Source organism: Macaca fascicularis, chromosome 4 (genome assembly GCF_037993035.2).
Source record: "Macaca fascicularis isolate 582-1 chromosome 4, T2T-MFA8v1.1".
NCBI lineage: Eukaryota > Metazoa > Chordata > Mammalia > Primates > Cercopithecidae > Macaca > Macaca fascicularis.
Window position 1 is genome coordinate 150680574 of NC_088378.1, and position 19102 is coordinate 150699675.

The 19102-nt window shown below is 35.4% G+C and overlaps 1 protein-coding gene across 1 annotated transcript in view; it reads right to left on the reverse strand.

Annotated features, from left to right (window-relative positions):
* HDGFL1 (HDGF like 1) overlaps nucleotides 1-14374 on the reverse strand; it is a 314838-nt gene extending 300464 nt beyond the window's left edge. Inside the window, exons 1-3 of the transcript XR_012434171.1 lie at nucleotides 14214-14374; nucleotides 6457-6496; nucleotides 2024-2087 (exon numbers count right to left, since the gene is read on the reverse strand). The gene's annotated coding sequence lies outside the window, so the exon portion shown is untranslated. The remainder of the gene's footprint in view (nucleotides 1-2023; nucleotides 2088-6456; nucleotides 6497-14213) is intronic.
* Between the last annotated feature and the right edge of the window lie 4728 nt (nucleotides 14375-19102).

The window sequence follows — 19102 nt, forward strand, 5'->3', positions numbered from 1 at the left end:
CCAGAATGGCTACTACTGAAAAGCCGAAAAACAACAGATGATGGCAAGGTTGCAGAGATAAGGGAACACTTATACGGTGTTGTGGGGAATGTAAATTAGTTCAGCCACTGTGGAAAGTAGTTTGGAGATTTCTCAAAAAAACTCAAAACGGAACTACCATTTGACCTAGAAATCCAATTACAGGATATATATCCAAAAGAAAACAAATTGTTCCACCAAAAATACACATGCACTCATGTGTTCACTGCAGCACTATTTACAATAGCAGAGGCATGGAATCAACCTAAGTGCCCATCAACAGTGGATTGGATAAAGAAAAGGTGGTGCATATACACCATGGAATACTATAGAGCCATGAAGAAAGAACAAAATCATGTTCTTTGAAGCAACATGGATGCAGCTAGAGGCCACTGTATGAAGCAAATTAACACAGGAATAGAAACCTAAATACTGTGTGTTCTCATTTGTAAGAGGGAGCTAAATATTGAGTACTCATGGAGATAAAGATGGCAACAACAGACACTGGGGACTACTAGAGGGGGGAAAACAGAGGAGGGCGAGGACTGGATAACTAACTCTTGGGTGTTATTCTCAGTACTTAGATGATGGGATCATTCATACCCCAAACCTCAGAATCATGCAATATACCCAGGTAACCAACTTACATATCTACCTCCTGAATCTACAATAAAAGTTGAAAAGGACAAACAAAATAATAAAAACAAGAGTAGAGATCAATAAATTTGAAAATAGGAAAATACAGAAAATAATTAAAACGAAAAACTGGTTCTTCGAAAAAATCAATAAAATTCACAAATCTTTAGCAAGACTGACAAAACAAAAACGGAGAAGACACAAGTCACCAATCTTAGGAAGGAAACAGGATATCACTACAGATCTCACTGCCATTTAAAAAGTTATCAAGAAAATATGACAAACAATTTTATACTCATACGTTAGACAAATGAGAAAAAAAAAGCAGTTCCTCAAAACTTGCAAATTACAACTCCAAGAAGAAATAGATAATCTGAATAGTCCTTTAACCATTAATGAAATTGAAGTTACGATACAAAATTTCCTGGAAAAAAAATATGCAGTTCCAGATGCTTTTACTGGAGAATTCTACCAAACATTTAAAGAAGTACTAATGTCTTTTTTTTTTTTTTTTTTTTTCCTCCTGAGGCAGTCTCATTCTTTTGCCCAGGCTGGAGTGCAGTGGCATGATCTTGGCTCACTGCAACCTCTGCCTCCCAGGCTCAAGGTATTCTCCTGCCTCAGCCTCCCTAGTAGCTGGGATTACAGGCATGCGCCACCATGCCCAGCTAATTTTTTGTATTTCTTTTTTTTGTAGAGATGGGCTTTGCCACATTGGCCAGGCTATTCTTAAACTCCTGACCTCAAGTAATTCACCCATCTCAGCCTCCCAAAGTGCTGGGATTACAAGCAGGAGCCTCTGCACCCAGCCTAATGTCAATTTTATACCTCTCTTTCAGAAAATAGAAGTAAAGGGAACACTTTCTAACTAATTTGGTGAGGCTAGTATTGTTCTGATACTATAAACAAACAAAAGTAGTGAAAAAAAAAGAAAACTACACACCAATATCTCTCATAAATTTAGATACAAATGTTTTCAGTCTCACACACAGTAAACGGAATCCAAAAATGCATACACATAGACCCTGAACATAGAGGTCTGGTCACACTATGTATCTATTCAAAAGGTTTAAATAAGTCAGTGATACAGTCAGTAGGGGGTCTAGTAAAAATATTATCATTGCAGCAATATGATAACAGATACCAAAGTCTAGATCAAAGCAATGTTTTGAGTTTACCTTTTCCATTAAAGTTAATCATGCCAAGAGTCATTCTAAATGTCTATCAAAAATTCATGACTACTTTTTATAGGATGGAAAAACATTTCTATAGCATAAAATTATGAATGTATTTGATGCTTTCTATTTGCCCTTCCAGAACCATCCAATTCTTTTCTATCAAGATTTGGGCTTTTACAGGCTGAACTTACCGGACTAGATCCACCTGGCTCCCCTGGCCTCTGGCTTCCACTTGAGTTTAGTCAATGGTTGGCACTAGCAAAAGATCACAGAGTCAGGAGAGAAAGAGATTCATATATTTATTCTCTCTTCTGATTCCCTTCCTACTGGAAAGTGGCCAAGCTTCTACACTAAAGCCCAGAGCTCTGGTTGGAGACCCTCTCCCATAGCTACAAACAAGCTAGTGATCTCTTTACAGATTCCAATATCTACTGTTCCCTTTGCTCCTGCAGGCCCAAAGGTGCTAAGATCTCCCTGCTCTTACTGGTCACAAAGGAATCTTTGCCATTCCTTATGGGTTACCCTGAACTCTGACTATAGTTTCTAACTAGCCCTTTGAGCTCTAACCAGCTCATTAGGCTCTCTTTATTTTCTTCATTGGAATGTGCCATCTTGTTTTTGATGGTGTAGATGGCTACAGAGCTACTAAATGATGATGGCCCCTCAGAGAACCGTCACTAATGTGCCTTCAGTAGAAGGGTGGCATCTTTCTTCCTGACCACAAAATCATAAACACAAAAACATCCACAGGTATCACAGGATCAGCTAAACATAAGTACAAAAAAATGATTCCAATATTTTTCTTTACTTTTTATATTATTTTGTATAAATTTTAGCCAATTCCCTTGGCATTAAAAAAATGAGTTCCTTAGAGAAAATTGTTCAATGGAATTTATTGGATATTTATAAAATAATCCTAGAAATCAACTAGATAGCCTTTCCATTTTAGAGATCGACACAAAGAAATCTGAAAATGAATGTCACTTATCTAAACTCATAAAGCCAGATGGCAAAAGTAGAAACGAAAATTAAGTTTCTAAATTCCAATCTAATGTGCATCTAATAAACCATGCTATCTCCTCGAAACTGGTTTTTCAAGTAAATACTACTTTGAGCATGTACTGCTGCAAATGCTGCTCTCCACATTAAGTATATGTGCCTTATAATATTAAACATACTTAAGCATATGTGACATATGCTTTGATGGTAAAATCACAATGAACAAACAAATGCCACACCCTAAGCAGCCAGCTTGGAGATGAGATTTCAATTGTAGGTACTGACCAAAGAAAGGTCCCGTTTTTGCCATGGCACCCTGGAGCCCAGCAAATAACACCTTTTGGAAATTGCAAAAGCTGAAACTGAATAGTTCAGCTATTTCTAAATGATCACATTAATTTTGTTCATATTTTACAGTAGTTGTATTTCAGTGTTTTAATTACCAGATAAATTCTTCTACATGATCATTAAGGTTCCACAGCTTCCTAAATTTCTGTGTTTCATAACGGATTGTCAGTCCCTTCCTGGGTTATACAATTACCAGCAAAGCTCCTTGACGCAGGCTCATTTCTCATCCACAAACTCAGCCAAATATTACATGCCATATGTCAATATTTCTGCTTAGACATCCTCAATGTATTTTCAAACTATATTTATTTGGAAACTAAAGTGACTATCAGACAACATTTCGGAAATATCTCCTTTCCTCTGGGCTTTATGCCCACGTTTATAGATGTCCCTCCATAATCGAACATAGAGGGGAAAATGTACTTTTTATGGCAGTAATTTTTTTCTCTTCCCCCCTCCATTTACTCAGCTGGGAAGAGGAAATGAAAAAATATGAGCAATGGAGTTGAACATACTATAAACCACATCTATTTTTGGCAGGCTGCAGACCTATGCACTGTCTTGACAGTGGTGTGGGACAAACTCACTGCTTCCGTTTGCTTTTTGCTTATGCTGGGATTTCATATAGCAGATTTCTCTAAAGTGACAACAAAGTATACAAGGACAATATAGAGAATAAAGTAAATGCCAACAGCAGGGTGAACCCAAACTAATCAATTAACACTGCTATACTTTTTCAGCCTTTTTTTTTCTCTCTCTCTTTTAACAGGACTAAGCTTGCCTTGGGTTAAATCACATAGATTTTAACTCCGCGTACCACCTCAAAGTTAGAAGCAAGAATATTCTATGAACATCGGGGCCAGTCAGTGACAGCTCTAACTGAGGAGAGGGTATTGTTCAGAAGCAAAAGAAGGTAACTCTGAGGAAGTTCTTGGCCCCTAAAAACAGATACTTGAACAAAAGATGAAGGAAATCATTTTGACACTGTGATACATCTATTTGGCATTTAGAAAAATCAAATATCCATATTGTTTACTCAATTATCAACTTTGGTATTCTTCCAATAAGATGGAAAAAAGTAAATAGAGGACACATAGCTCTTACTAGAAAAAGAAAAAAAAAAATCTGTCCTGACGCCTAAAGAGAACAGTGCCACGAGCAGTTAGGGGTGTGAGAGGGAAGACCAGAGGGGGCCATGAGGAAATCTCATCTGCTTCCCAGGATGGACTGGATCCAGGTCTGTGCTCAGGGAAAGAGAAAAATGTACCTCTTTTGTTTACTCCTTGCAACCAAATTGGGCCAGAACTCAAGGGAGCACCATTAAGTGCAACTTTTCAGCTTCAAGAACAGTGAAATAAACTTCTGTAAACCAACATTTGAACCTAACGACTACGCTAAGCACCGCTTCTACGGTAAACGAGTTCAGAATGGTGTCCAAATTAACTTTGGGAACAAAACCTTTTGTAGGTAAGAGACTTTCTATAGAGAAGCAAATGAAAAATAAACAAATAAAGATTATCCCAGGAACCAATTTTCCTACGTCTGGGAAAATCTATAAGGTTGTAGAAAGAGACAAGTTAAAATTTAAAACTAACCTGAGACACCACATCATACCTCTTAGGTAAAGTAATTTTAGCATTCTTTTTGCTACATATTAATTTAACCCCACTGTTTAATAACACTATGTGCATAATTACATTTTAATTTATGTAACCTATTAACTCATTTATTGGTGGGTAGTAAGGCTAGAGAACTGAGGCTTGGAAAAATAAGTTGTTTACATGGGCTAATCACTTAAAGTGTGATTAACACTTCTGATTTTAGTTATATCATTATTATTTATTAGACTGACAAATCACTGATTACCTGATTTCCCAATTTTAAAGTGTTTGGGGACTACCCTAAAATTACCCTTTTCATTATTTATTAATTCACTCATGTGTTTATTGTCTGCTTCCCCTGACTAGAGTATAAGGTCCATGAGAGGACACTCTTCTATACTGTTTACAATGGTATCTTTAGTCTCTAGATTAGTACAGGGTACAGAGTAGTTGTTGAGGAAACAGATGAATGAAAAAATGTAATAAAATAATTTTTCTATATTCATCTTATTCAAAAGGTACAAAAGTTAAAGCTACTAATGGGATATTTGAATCTGTGGTTAATTCATTAGATAAAATAGAATAATCTTAAATAATAGCCTGTATTACTATTTTACTAGGGGCAAAAGCTGTTATAAACTTCATGGCAAGATCCTAATTATTTCCAAATATCTTTCAGTTATCAGTAAGTCATTAGCTTGTAAATTCACTACTAGTGTGGTAACTATCTCAGTCTCTACCAAAAAATACAGCTTCAATAATACTATCGTCAATATAATTATATAAGGCAAATACTAAGGAAAACAATTCTAAGCCATAAGGTTGATAGCTAAAGGCCAACACTATTTAATAGTAGAAAGCTCTTGGCCTGAGAGTCAAGAAACCAAGATTCTAGTCTAAACATTTACTTACCAGTTTTGGGAACTTGTATCAACCATTTGACCTTGCTGAGCTAAAGTGTCGTCTGTAAAATGTCAAGATTTAATATGATTTCCAAGACCTATTCTAGCTTTAAAAATCTATCAGAGCAATAAATTGTTAGCTAGGGGGAAAGTACATAAATACATAATAATAATAGATAACACATATAGTTCTTACTAAGTGGCAGACATTCTTCCAAGCACCTAACATCGATTAACACACTAAATCTTCACAAGCAAGTCTAGGAGATAGTTCTACCCCTTTACTTTAAAGAAGGGGAAACTGAGGCCTAGACAGGTTAGATGACATGCTCAAGGGGCCTAAAGAAAAGATATGTACAGCCAAAGACCTCAAGTGGCCTGCCTTCCAGCCTCCTGGCTCACCTCTTGTGACATTCCTGGCTCAGGTTGTGCTGACCTTCCCTCTGGACCCTGAGAACACAAATTTATTCCCGTCCAAGAACCTTTGCGTGATTTGTTCCCTCTGCCTTAAGGGTTTCTTCTCTAGATCTTTCCATGTCTGGGTCCCTGTCATTATTCCAGTTTCATATCAAAGATCAGACACCTACCTTGACCCCTCTAACCAAAGTCTATACATGGCCACCTTACTATACATGGCCACCTTTCTTTTTATCCAGTGCATCCACAACTATCTGAAACTATCTCATTTAGTTGTTTATTAGTTCATTCATTAGTTCTCTTCCTCCCTTGACTAGAGCATAAGTTCCGCAGGGGCATGGATTTTGTAATACTTACCTCAGTATTCCCAGTACCTCGAATCATACAGGGCATTTTCCTGCAGGATAAATGGATGAGTGAGTGAATGATAACCTAATAGAAATGATTTTCCTATATTCATCTTAGTTATTCTAAAAGTGTGAGTGCTAAAGGAACTCACAGCATACATTGAATTTCAGATGTGCCATTTAAGTAAGAAATACTTTCAGACAAAGGAGAAATGAGTTTACTGATGATATTTAGTACCAGCATTTCCAGAATTTCTGCTTTACTGTCAACTCTTATCAAAATAATTATGTAAACGTTTCATTTTTTTATTAAATGAGTGTGTTCATTTCAGAGAAGAGTTCAGATCTTTCACTAAATCACCAAAGAAACTAGTAACAATATGAGTCATCAAAAACATTAAGCTCACAGAATCTAATACCTCCAAGAAGGCTTAAATTTTATATTAAAATTTATATGCTTCAAGTGCATAGCACAAGTGATGTGCAGAAACAGAAGCAGTAGCAACCATGTTTCATGTCCTCCCTAGGGAAGGTGGTAAAATACTATTTTGTCTGCACAGAAAATGCCTGTAGCGAGAACAGTGAGCAAATTTTGAGTGAGGGCTAACTGTATATGGGGGCAGCTTACAGAACACAGGGGCCCCTAGACTCAGAGGACATGTAACATTGAAAGGTCAAAGCCGTGACTGCTCTCAAGATTCTCATGCTCACATTCATAAATTATTGAAAATAGCTTTTAAAAATCCATGCAATATACTAAGAAAAGATAGAATAAAAGCTAAAAATATGATAAATGGAATCAAGAAAAAATGACAATGGAAGAAATTTGTTGAAGTCAAGATTGAAGTGAATACACAGGATGCCTAGGGATCTGGAAACCTGCTAGACGAAGCACATATATTGATGCTACATTTTCTGGGATCCAGGGCAAGGAGGGCCTTCGGGGACAGAGCCAGGAAGTCCAGGATTCAGAATGGCCCAATCAGTTACATTATTTGTAGCATGGATGAGAGGGTAAAATGTGGCCCAGGACAGGCATTAGTATCTCTGAAATCTAAGACAGTTTTCTCCCATGGGTCCTCATAAAAATGATAATAAGTGATGTGACAAATTTAACAACACTCTTACACTCAATGCAGCAATGTGTTTCCTAGACTGTTTCTTATAAAGTCACTCACTGTAGGCTGAGGCACTGCACCAAAGAAGCAATTCAATAAAGGCAGTTGTCTGAGGGCCAACAGCAATTTTCAGTCAATTAATGCATCTTCTTGTTAGACTACATGTCCATCCAGTGATCATGTGTGTGTGTGTGTGTGTGTGTATGTTTATAAATACAGTTTTGTTCAACTGACATTTTCATAAAATTGCAGCAGCAAGGACCTAAGTACTCTTTAACAGCTACCTGGAATGGAGCTATTCTATGTTCTGCCTTAAGTTGGAACTATCTCCATGCCTTGCAGCCATCTAAGCAGAGATAGACTAACATCCCCTTAGGAAAGGCAAAGTGTCTGCCTAACAGAATATATAATGAATACCAAGTCTCTCAGTCCTTTAGGGAAGAGGCAAGAAGTTCCTCAGAATGTAATTTTGGATATACTGATAAAAGGACCAACCCTAAAGTTCTCCAGCAGAAGGTACTATGGCTTAAAAAAATTATCCTTAAAAATTATATATGCAGACAAAGTAATCATGTCCTTTGGCCATTTTTTTTAAGTCTCAGGAAAGCACATTTGGGGTGGTTCATTTTGAAAAGCAGGCCATTCTTCTGCAGAGAAGAATTGACTACAAAATATATACCTAGAGAACTAAATGAGCTAACCTACTGCATAAGATTATAAATGACCAACCAGTTGTATGTTATGGATAGTTTGCCAAAAATGATAACTTTCCAGCGCTTTGGGAGGCCGAGGCGGGCGAATCACAAAGGAGATTGAGACCATCCTGGCTAACGCAGTGAAACCTCGTCTCTACTGAAAATACAAAGAAAAACAAAACAAAAAAATTGCCGGGTGTGGTGGTGGGCACCTGTAGTCCCAGCCACTCAGGAGGCTGAGGAAGGAGAATGGCGTGAACCCGGGAGGCAGAACTTGCAGTGAGCCGAGATTGCGCCATTGCACTCCAGCCTGGGCAACAGAGCGAGACTCCATCTCAAAAAATAATAATAATAAATAACTTTATTTTAGAGCAGTGCCCCTGAGCCCCTCTCCTTAGCAACAAACGGCATGGCCAGGTGTCTACTTAAACTCACTGTTTTTTGGGTTTTTTTTTTTTTTGAGATGCAGTCTCGCTGTGTCACCCAGGCTGGAGTGCAGTGGCATGATCTTGGCTCACTGCAACCTCTGCCTCCTGGGTTCAAGTGATTCTCCTGCCTCAGCCTCCCCAGTAGCTGGGATTACAGGTGCCTGCCACCACACCTGGCTAATTTTTGTATTTTTTGTAGAGACAGGGTTTCACCATTTTGGCCAGGCTGGTCTCAAAACCCTGACCTCAGGTGATCCACCCACCTCGGCCTCCCAAAGTGCTGAGATTACAGGCGTGGGTCACTGGACCCAGTCAAGTCATTGTTGATTCATGGTACCTGTACCATGTACTTCCATAGAAAATATGTCTGCCTTTCTATTCCCTACTTTGTTATAATGCTCTAAAAAACTATGATATATGTTTTGATATATTTATATATTCATATACATAGATTTATTATATTCATGTATTAATTTACATATAGTATATTGATGTAAACATAATTATAAGTCTAAAATCTTAAATATTTAATATAAACTTTTTAAAAACATACCCTTCAAACTATTCAGCTATAGAAATATGATTGTGGACATTGTTCTTTACAGTGTTCTCTTAATGAAGAACCTTGTAAGAATTTCTTTCTGGGACTAGTACACGGAATGATTACCTCTTGAACAGTCTATTTTTTTTTTTTTTTTTTTTTTTTTTTTTTTTTTTGAGACGGAGTCTCGCTGTGTCTCCCAGGCTGGAGTGCAGTGGCGTGATCTCGGCTCACTGCAAGCTCCGCCTCCCGGGTTCACGCCATTCTCCCACCTCAGCCTCCCAAGTAGCTGAGACTACAGGCGCCCGCCACCACGCCCGGCTAGTTTTTTTTTGTATTTTTAGTAGAGACGGGGTTTCACCATGTTAGCCAGGATAGTCTCGATCTCCTGACCTCGTGATCCACCCGCCTCGGCCTCCCAAAGTGCTGGGATTACAGGCTTGAGCCACCGCGCCCGGCCGAACAGTCTATTTTTAAACATATAAATTCTGTAAACTATAAAATGGTCCACTTTACAATTTTTCAGTTGATTGTTAGAAGGCTTCGTCTAGCTTTTGATTTATTTGTAGCAAGTGTATAGGTTTTTGTGGTATGTATTTAATATCCTTATTGTTGTTTTTCTTTTATTTCTTAGGTTAAATTACTTTTAATTTAATTTCCTTTGAGTGACATTATAATTCCTTGGTGTGCTTTGGGTCTGCTTTACATCTATAATAGTGGAGTAGATATGCCCAAGATTTGTTTTCCTTTCATGGACAATATGGGGTTGAGTAACATGCTTTACTTTAAAGAAAAAGAAAAATAAAAGGAAAACTGGTATGCATTTTTAATCAAGTAACTGTTAATAATAACATAGTCTAAGATTTGGAGGAGGAGAAAATAAATACGTTGCTGCTTTAAGCTTTTATTCCTTTTGAACAGAATTGAGGATGAGAGCATAAATCCCAAATATTAAAGCTTTAAAAATAAAATTAAATTGACTTCTCTCAGGATGTTGGAGTTTTTTTTTTTTTTTTCGCTTGTTATTTTTATTTTACCTAGGATATCAGAGGGACATCTTATAGTGAAATAAAACTAAATTCAAAATTTTTAGTACAAATATAAACTAAATAAGCATAATATGGAATGTCTTACATCATTCTTTAGAAAATTTAGATCTTTCGTGAAAGTATTTACTCTTAATATCTTAATTTTTTGCCCTACATCATGCAGAAATTATTTTCTTCAATGCTACACCCCAAAATGCTTCTCAATAGATTTGTCATAATATTTACTATATGTTGTGCCAGCTGCTGGATCACAGAATGAATTTAATAAGGATATGAGTATGGTGATATTTTTGTAAGTCTTACAATGTTTGGTAACTTACAGTGCTGCAGTTTACTCATAGTTTGACTAGGAATAGAAATAGTTTGAACAGGACTATTCAACTAAGTTTAATAGTAATAGTTTGAATAAAATTATTCAAGTAAGTTACTTTAATTTCCATTTCTATATTTCCAATGTAGCAGTGCTTTAAAAGTGTTTATAGTAACATTAATTTTCTATTCCAACATGTTTTTATAGCAAATATTTGATCATGTAATGGTCCATGTGCTCTTCCTATTATGCTAAGTACGCTCTTACTATTATGTTAAGATTATATTTGCTTACTTCTACCAAATATTTGGTATAAAATTTTCTTTACTATCAAATATAGTTTCCACATATGTTGAATGCCATATGTGGATATGTAAATATTTTCAATTCAGAAAATGAGGTACAAAGAAGAAAACGTTTTTTAGAGCCAGCCTTCAAATTAAAAAAGCAAAATGAGCAGCCAGCAGTCCACAGTCAAAGACACTGAGCAGAGGACACGTGGAATTAGCAATATTTCTTACTGAATTCCATGTTGTTTTAATGTATTGAATTATCCAGGGTATGGACAAATGTATTGCTAGTCATTACCTAACTGTCTTAGAAAAGATGGAAACTGGTAGAGAAGAAAAAGGGAAAGAATATGAACAACGTGAAAATGGGGGAGAAAATTAACCACTTAAGAACATGCTTTAACTACTCAGAAGCAACTGTGGGGCTTTTTTATGTAATGTCTTCCAATAACTAAGAGGAGGCAGGGAAACGTTTTTTCATGAGTAAAACCAATCTTTAGACAGTAAACTGAAGTATTCTTTGCTCTTTTGTGGTGACAATAATAGTTGTGGTATGATGCTATGATTTTAAGATAACATGACTAATTCCACAATCATATAAGGAAATTTGTGTCATTCTTTTATAGTGATATTTTATTCAGTACACAAGACCCTAGTTTAGGTCTTTCACAGAGAAGTCTTCGGCTTTTGTTCATTTGTTTGTCCCAAATCCTGTCCTTAAACAAAAATAATATGGTAGGAAAAAATTTCAAGAGTTTGTTGAGTAATCCTATGATATTTTCAACACATGCAGTGAATTTGGTCTTTTTGACCCGAGTAATCAACAAGCATGAACGTTATGCAAATGTGTTCGTCAGGTCTCGGAAAGTGAAGTTATCAACTGACATACTCTGGGTATCACTTGAAATCCAGACACTCAAAAAAAAAAAAAAAAGAAAAAGAAAAGAAATCCAGACACTCTGAATGTACAGGTGAAAAGCACTTTATAAATAAAACATATTATTATATTTCATCAAAATCACTGCCAGCAAAATCAGCAAGTGGTTTTAAAATAACAGTCTTGCTCCAGTGCCACTAACAGAACTTTGAGTATATACAGTAATTTAATTTTTCCATAACCTAAAAAAACTATGTACCTTTGCTTAAAGGAACTTACTGTAATAAAATTATTCTAATTGCATGAAAATAGATAAATATAGTCTATATTTTATTGGCCTTTAATTTAAAAATATGCAACAACACAAGAACCACCTCTAAAATTAAAGAGACAAGGAATAAAACATAAAAATTGAAAAGAAAAAATGCATCCTTTTTCAAACAAGAGCAAAATTTTTGAAAAATGAAACAAACAGGAACCTTCCTGATAGAATCTCCATAATTCCAGTTATTTCCATATTTTTAACTCTGTGACTATATAATTTTATGATCTCAAAAAAAAATCCTTAATCTCGTTATTTTTCTTTTATTCCTTGACTCTAGGAGATTCAACAAGACAACTCTGGAGATGGAAAAATGTTATTTATCATAATTTTATCCACACAGAAATGACAACTGAAGCCTAGAAAATAGATATTTCCTAAAGAAGAAGGAAAAGAGTGCATGTTCTAAAACTGGGCATTAAGGAACACGCACATTTAGAAACACGGAAAAAACCATAGTAGCAAGAGTAGAAGTAATCCAGAGATAAGACAACTCAAAATGGATACCACAAAAGCCACTTCTTTCGAGTAGGAGGGTGTGGTCAGCAATTTTAAATTTGCAGAGATGTCATGGAGAATGAACACTGAGCAAATGGTCATTGTATATTGTAGAAATAATTTATTAATGACATCCTAGCACAACGTCTCAGTGAGGACACGCAGAACAAATTCAGGTCATAAGGATGTAAGGCAGACAGGCAGACAGGCAGACATCAGATGTTGACCATTCATTTTAAAATTGTAGTAGTAAAAGAAACAAAAATGTTAAGACAGTAGCTATATACAAACAAAAGCATATCATTGTAAGATGTTAGTCCCATCTCTCCTCAGTTTTGGGAACATTTATCTTTGGCCTGGATTTACTAGCTATTTATGTCACTGATTTGTTTTCATTGAATTACTATTCTAAATATAACTTTCTAGGGTTACTTAAAAATATGCAATGAAACTTATTAATCTAAGTATAGTATGAAGCCAGGCGCTATGGCTCATGCCTGTAATCCCAACACTTTGGGAGGCTGAGGCAGGCAAATCACCTGAGCTCAGGAGTTCAAGTCCAGCCTCGCCAACATGGCAAAACCCTGTCTCTACTAAAAATATAAAAATTAGCCGGACGCGGTGGTGTGCACCTGTAGTCCCAGCTACTCGGGAAGCTGAGGCAGGAGAATCACTTGAACCCAGGAGGCAGAGGTTGCAGTGAGCTGAGATCACACCACTGCACTCCAGCCTGGGCGACAGAGTGAGACTCCATCTCTAAATAAATAAATAAATATAGTATGAAGTCCAAAACAGTGAGACATTTTTTAAAAAGAGCACTTGAGCGACTTTCATTCAAAGGCAATTCAGTGCATTTGGTTATTATTTGGTTAGTATCTAGCAAAGGTACATGCTAGTAAAAAATTCTTCACAATTATATAATGCTTTATAAAATATTGTGATTTTTATTCTATTTTTAAAATTCAACTCAAGAGTTAGTTCTTACTAAAGTAACTTACTAAAAATAGAATACAAACTATTGTATTTCTATTTAAAAAATTAAAATAGCATAGAAACTATAACTATTCTATAATAGAATACAAATATATACTTCCACTGAATTATTATAACATAAAATGGAATTAAGAAATTATACTACAAATAAAATCCAAAGGATATTAATATTGCATTTCAAAGGCATTATGCAACCCAATTAATAACATCTCTTTATACTATATTTAGAAATAAGATTAATAAGAAATGGTCCTAAAATATCTCTAAAGACTCCACCAGCATTCCTATTATATAACCTCATGATTTCTAATTTTTTCTTATAGGAACTTTAATTTTAAAGGAGCCTGAAATTGGGGCAAGTAGCCACTTTATGACTTTTTAAAAATGAATAGTCACATTATTACTATAAGTATACATTGACAGGCACATACTATAAAATAAATATATTTTATTTTATATTTGATTGTTATGGAGGGATGGGGAAAGCCCCATGGTGGGAAGATAAAAGAGGCATTGAAAAGGTAAACTATCAGTTGTTACAGGAAAAGGTAAATTATAGTTGCCCATGACATTTGTGGCTAATTATAACAATCATCTTCCTAGACAACAGGAGGATAATGATACTCAATCAAGAGCAAGTACTCACAATTTCCTCCTCCCCAGGCACCACAGCCCCATCTGATTCAGCTCCTGCGTCCTCCTCCAAGTGGGAATCAGATTGTTCTTTCTTGAATTAGTTCTAAACCATTCTTTCACACTTTCCTCTAGCCCATTACCAAAGAGCTCCTTGTCTTGGGATTCAGTGAATCTGACTGTGAAAAAAAAAATGACAAATGAAGAGAGAAAAGAAGAAAAGAAATCTATTTAAACTAAAAAGATGCTCATGAAACATAAAAGCAAAATATAAATGTCAGAAAATAATACATTTGCCTTATAAGTAAATAGAATAGAATACAAGCATATTTATGATCTGACTTATGCTGTATTGAATAATTCTTAAGGCACAATACATAAAAGAATTTCTAACCTTTGTCTTTAACGTAAAATATGTCTAAAGCCACCAATTTTAATGCTAAATTTTAAATGAAAATAAAATACACACCTAAAAACAATTATGGAACAAATAACACTCTAAATAACATTGTCCTCAATTTTCCAGTATAATTTTCACAAATATATTTATATATACATGAAATACATACTCAAAATATGCACTCAATTTTTATGTACTTTTTATAATAAAGGTAATTCTTGAAGTATGTAAGTAAATACAAATTAATTGGACACTGTCATAAGTGTTTAAATATCATATTCTATAAAACCATAAATGTATAAACTAGGAAAAAGTTATGTTTTAACTTGTAAAATATAGTCATCATAGACATTGACCGTATAAAATAAATAGTAAATGCTAACGAGAGGTTCTCATTATGCAGTGAGATGAATTAGGTTTAAATAGCAATAGCTACAATTTTGAGAAGATATAAAGAAGAAATCTTTGGTAACATAGCAGATATCCACAAAGGGAGTTAATGAATTTAGCTTATAGGAACATCATCATCCATCATTACCACAAACATTGTAAATTCAAGGAAAGCAAAAAAATTTTATTAATAACCTGTCAGACCCACCTCTACAATACCTTTTTCTCACATTTTTGGCTTTAGCCCCTTTGATCATTTCTCTACAAACAATAATTTTGCAATCTTTTATATAAAGAGATGGCTGGGCGTGGTGACTCATGCCTGAAATCCCAGCACATTGTGAAGCTGAGGTGAGAGAATCACTTGAGCCCAGGAGTTCGAGACCAGCCTGGGCAACATGGTAAAACCCCATCTCTACACAAAATTTAAAAAAAAAAAAAATAGCCAGGTGAGGTGGCACATGCCTGTAGTCCCAGCTACTTGGGAGGCTGAGGTGGGAGGATCACTTGAACCCAGGAAGTCAAAGCTGCAGTGAGCCATGATCATGCCACTGCACCCCAGGCTGGGTGATAGCCCTGTCTCCAAAAAAAGAGAGAGAATAAATAGGAAATTTAGACTGTCCTTGAGCATGGTTAATAAATATTTATTTTCTTTATATGATTGATCATTTAACAATAATTTTAGCTTCTTATTAAATAATGTATTATTAGTAACTTTATTAAAAGTTTTGTTGATAACTTACAAAAACCTCATTCAAATCTTTGTTCATGTGAGTGCAGGATTTAGAACAATTTTCCACAAACAAGGTCCCGCTCTATTTTCTTATATATTCTGAACCTCCTTTTTCCTTCGTTACCCACATAGGTCCATGCTCAGTACTATAGGATATATTCACATGGCCCAGGCACTTCCTATCAAGATGCTTGCAAGAGCAGTAGGCAACAAAATTAATTGCAGAAGCCATTCCTAAACCAAGATGACTGGCAGTCTTAACCATCCATGAAAGTGACTGTGAACCATACAAACCTATCCTAATGAACCCAAACTAAACACATCCCTAGCTCAATTTCTCTTTACATGATCCCCTAAATACCATTTAACACGAGGAAATATTTGAGGGATGATGAATATGTTGATTATCTTGATTGTATTTTATGGGTGTATACATATGTCAAAACATCAAATTGTATACTTTAAATATGTACAGTTTTTTGTCTGTTAATTACACTTCAATAATTTTTTTCAAAAGTAATGTGTCAGTTGAAGTCTACTTAAGAGGCAGAAAATACACAGTAATTTGAAAAGAGAAGGTTTGATGCAGAGGATAATTAACCATAATTTGGGGTCATGATAAAAAACTCTAATGAAAAATTTAAGTTTTAGGAAAAGCATTCAAAAAGGAGCAAACTTGGAAAGGGGTGCCCTCCTCAAGGCTGAATTACGACTTCATTAGAAAGCTGCGCTCGCAGCCCACTGCATGGCAGAGAAGTTCACTGGATTGTCTGAACCAGAGCCAGTCCACATGTGTTGGGCAAACAGGAAAAACAGACAAACAGAAGAACAAAATATCCTTCCCAAGTTAAAGGTGACAAAGCTAGTGAATAAGAGCAAAGAATGAGTCAAGGTGCCTAAAGCTCACTCATTGGGAGGGTCATGTGCAACCAGGGGTATACAGTGTCTGGGTCAAGAAGACTGCGAGAAACAACCTTGTGGGGTGCAGATGGGCAAAGGTTGGTATGAGATTGTGCATAGGAGGTTGGGATGTTGGGAGCAGGCTGACAAACAGGGCAGAGCAACATCTGAAGCACATGGTGTCCATGTCACGGGCACAAAAGACATCTGCTTTTGCTACATCTATTCATCAGTAGTGGGGGTTCAAGCTAGCGTAATAAGACAAGAAAAAATATGTAAAAGGCATCCACATTTAAAAAGAAGTTAAACTATCATTATTCACAAATGACATGACCATCTGTGTAAAAACTCCTATGAAATGTACCCAAAAATCTACTAGAATTAAATGTTGAGTTTAACAAGACCATGAGATCCAAGATCAATACTAAAAACATCAATTGTATTTTTATAGAGTATCAATCAATAATCAGAAATTGAAATTAAAAGAAGCAATACCATGTATATAAGCATCAAAAATACAAACGATTTCAGGATAAATCTGACAAAAGATATGCAAGACCGGTGCACTGAAAAATACAAAATGAGATCAACCTACAATGACCTAAATAAATGAGGAGAATCATTTATTACAGAATCATTTGCTGTTCATCAATCAGCAAACTCAATATCAATATGTCAGTTATCCCCTGATTAATAGAGATTCAATGTGATCTAAAAGAAAATCTCAGCAGGCTTTCTCACAAAATCGACAATTTTATTCTAAAATTCATATGAAAATTCAGAAGAGCTAAAATAGCCACTCTAGGTGGAGGGGAAAGGAACAATTTTGTAGGACTATCTAATTCTAAGACTTGTTGTAAATCTACAGCAATTAAGGCAATGTGGTATTGACATGAAGAGAGATAACTGTATCAACAAAACAAAATAGTGATTTCAGAAATAATCCATACATATGTGTGTAATTGATTTTTGACAGTGTTTCAAAGGGAAGAAAGAATAGTTTTTCAACAAATGGTGCTGGAATAATTGGATATCCACAGTGCAAAAAAAAAAAAAAAAAAAAAGATTTTGATCCATGCTTTGTACCACATACAAGTTTGCAGAACTGCAAAGGAAAACAAGGACAATTTTAGGGGTGATGTTATGGTTATTAAGTTGGTTCTGTGAGAGTTTATGTGTACATATATATATAAGAACTTAGCAAATTGCATACTTAAAATATGTGTAACTTGTTCCATGTCAATTATACTTCAATAAAGCTGTTTAAAAAACTAGTACATTTATCCATGCTTAGCTTAAGTGTCTTTCAATAAATGCACTCATATATACAAGTGCATATTAGATATATTTAACAGATACTTGTATTCACAAAAGAGAACAGCTATTATCATCACTTGCTGGTTCTCATCGCAAATTTATACTTTATAAAAATTAGCACTTTATAAAAGATGAAATACTTTTGCATATGGAAGCAGTGTTCCAAATGAAAAAGACTGTTTGGTGGAAGTCAAGAAGAGATTTTGTGTGCTTGGACCTACTTTTCATATTACTTGCCTTCCTTTAGCTGGAGAGAACAACAGAGCTGACTGGCCACTAAAGAACTCTTAGCATTGCCACAGATGTCCACACAGTTGCTCTTTTGAGGATTGGTCAGGACCTTGACCCAAGTTTCAGAAATGTAAACTCCCAGAATTTGATCTTTGCTATGAAAACATGTAAAATGGTAGAATAGATCAGACTTTATAAACTGAAAGGGATTTTAAATAGCATTTAATCCAAACCCTTTATGCTATATGTGAAGAACCCAAGGCCAAGAGAGAATAAATGCCTTGTCCAAGTCTCAGTACTGGCAGGGTCAGATCTAGAATCCAAGGTTTCTTGTGATCAAAATCCTGTGGCTTTTTTCTTTTCCTAATACCAACCTTTGAGTATTTCTTTCCGTAAATACCGTACTCATTAATCATTTTCTTATATAAAAGCATCTTCTTACATTTTGCATTTTTAGGTACGTTTTTGTTTAACTATAATGAAAAAAATCCCTGCAATCTTTCCTGTTGCCAGACCCATCTACAGACTCCAGATTTGACCCTTTTAAAAATCAGCTGTTCAATTTAAACACACTCAGGACAATGTCCTCTGATTTTGTGCCTCTCTCCATGTCACTCATTTTTCATTATCCAGGTTGAAGACAATAGTCTCTGTCCTTCATCTAGAGTAATTGTTTTGAACTCTCTTTGAAAACAAAAGTACCAGGCTGAGAGTAGTTTCTATAACAATAGAGTTTATAAATACAAGAAAAATATGGAAAAATCTCAGGGACCTCTTAATCATATTACTACAATCCTGGAAGAATTCAATTAGTTCAGTTTTATATTTAAATACTTATTTTTTCTTCCTGATTTCAAAAGCATTTTATGCTCACTAAAAAACTGTAGAAAACAGAGGAAAGCTTTTAAAAGAATGAAATCACCCATAAACT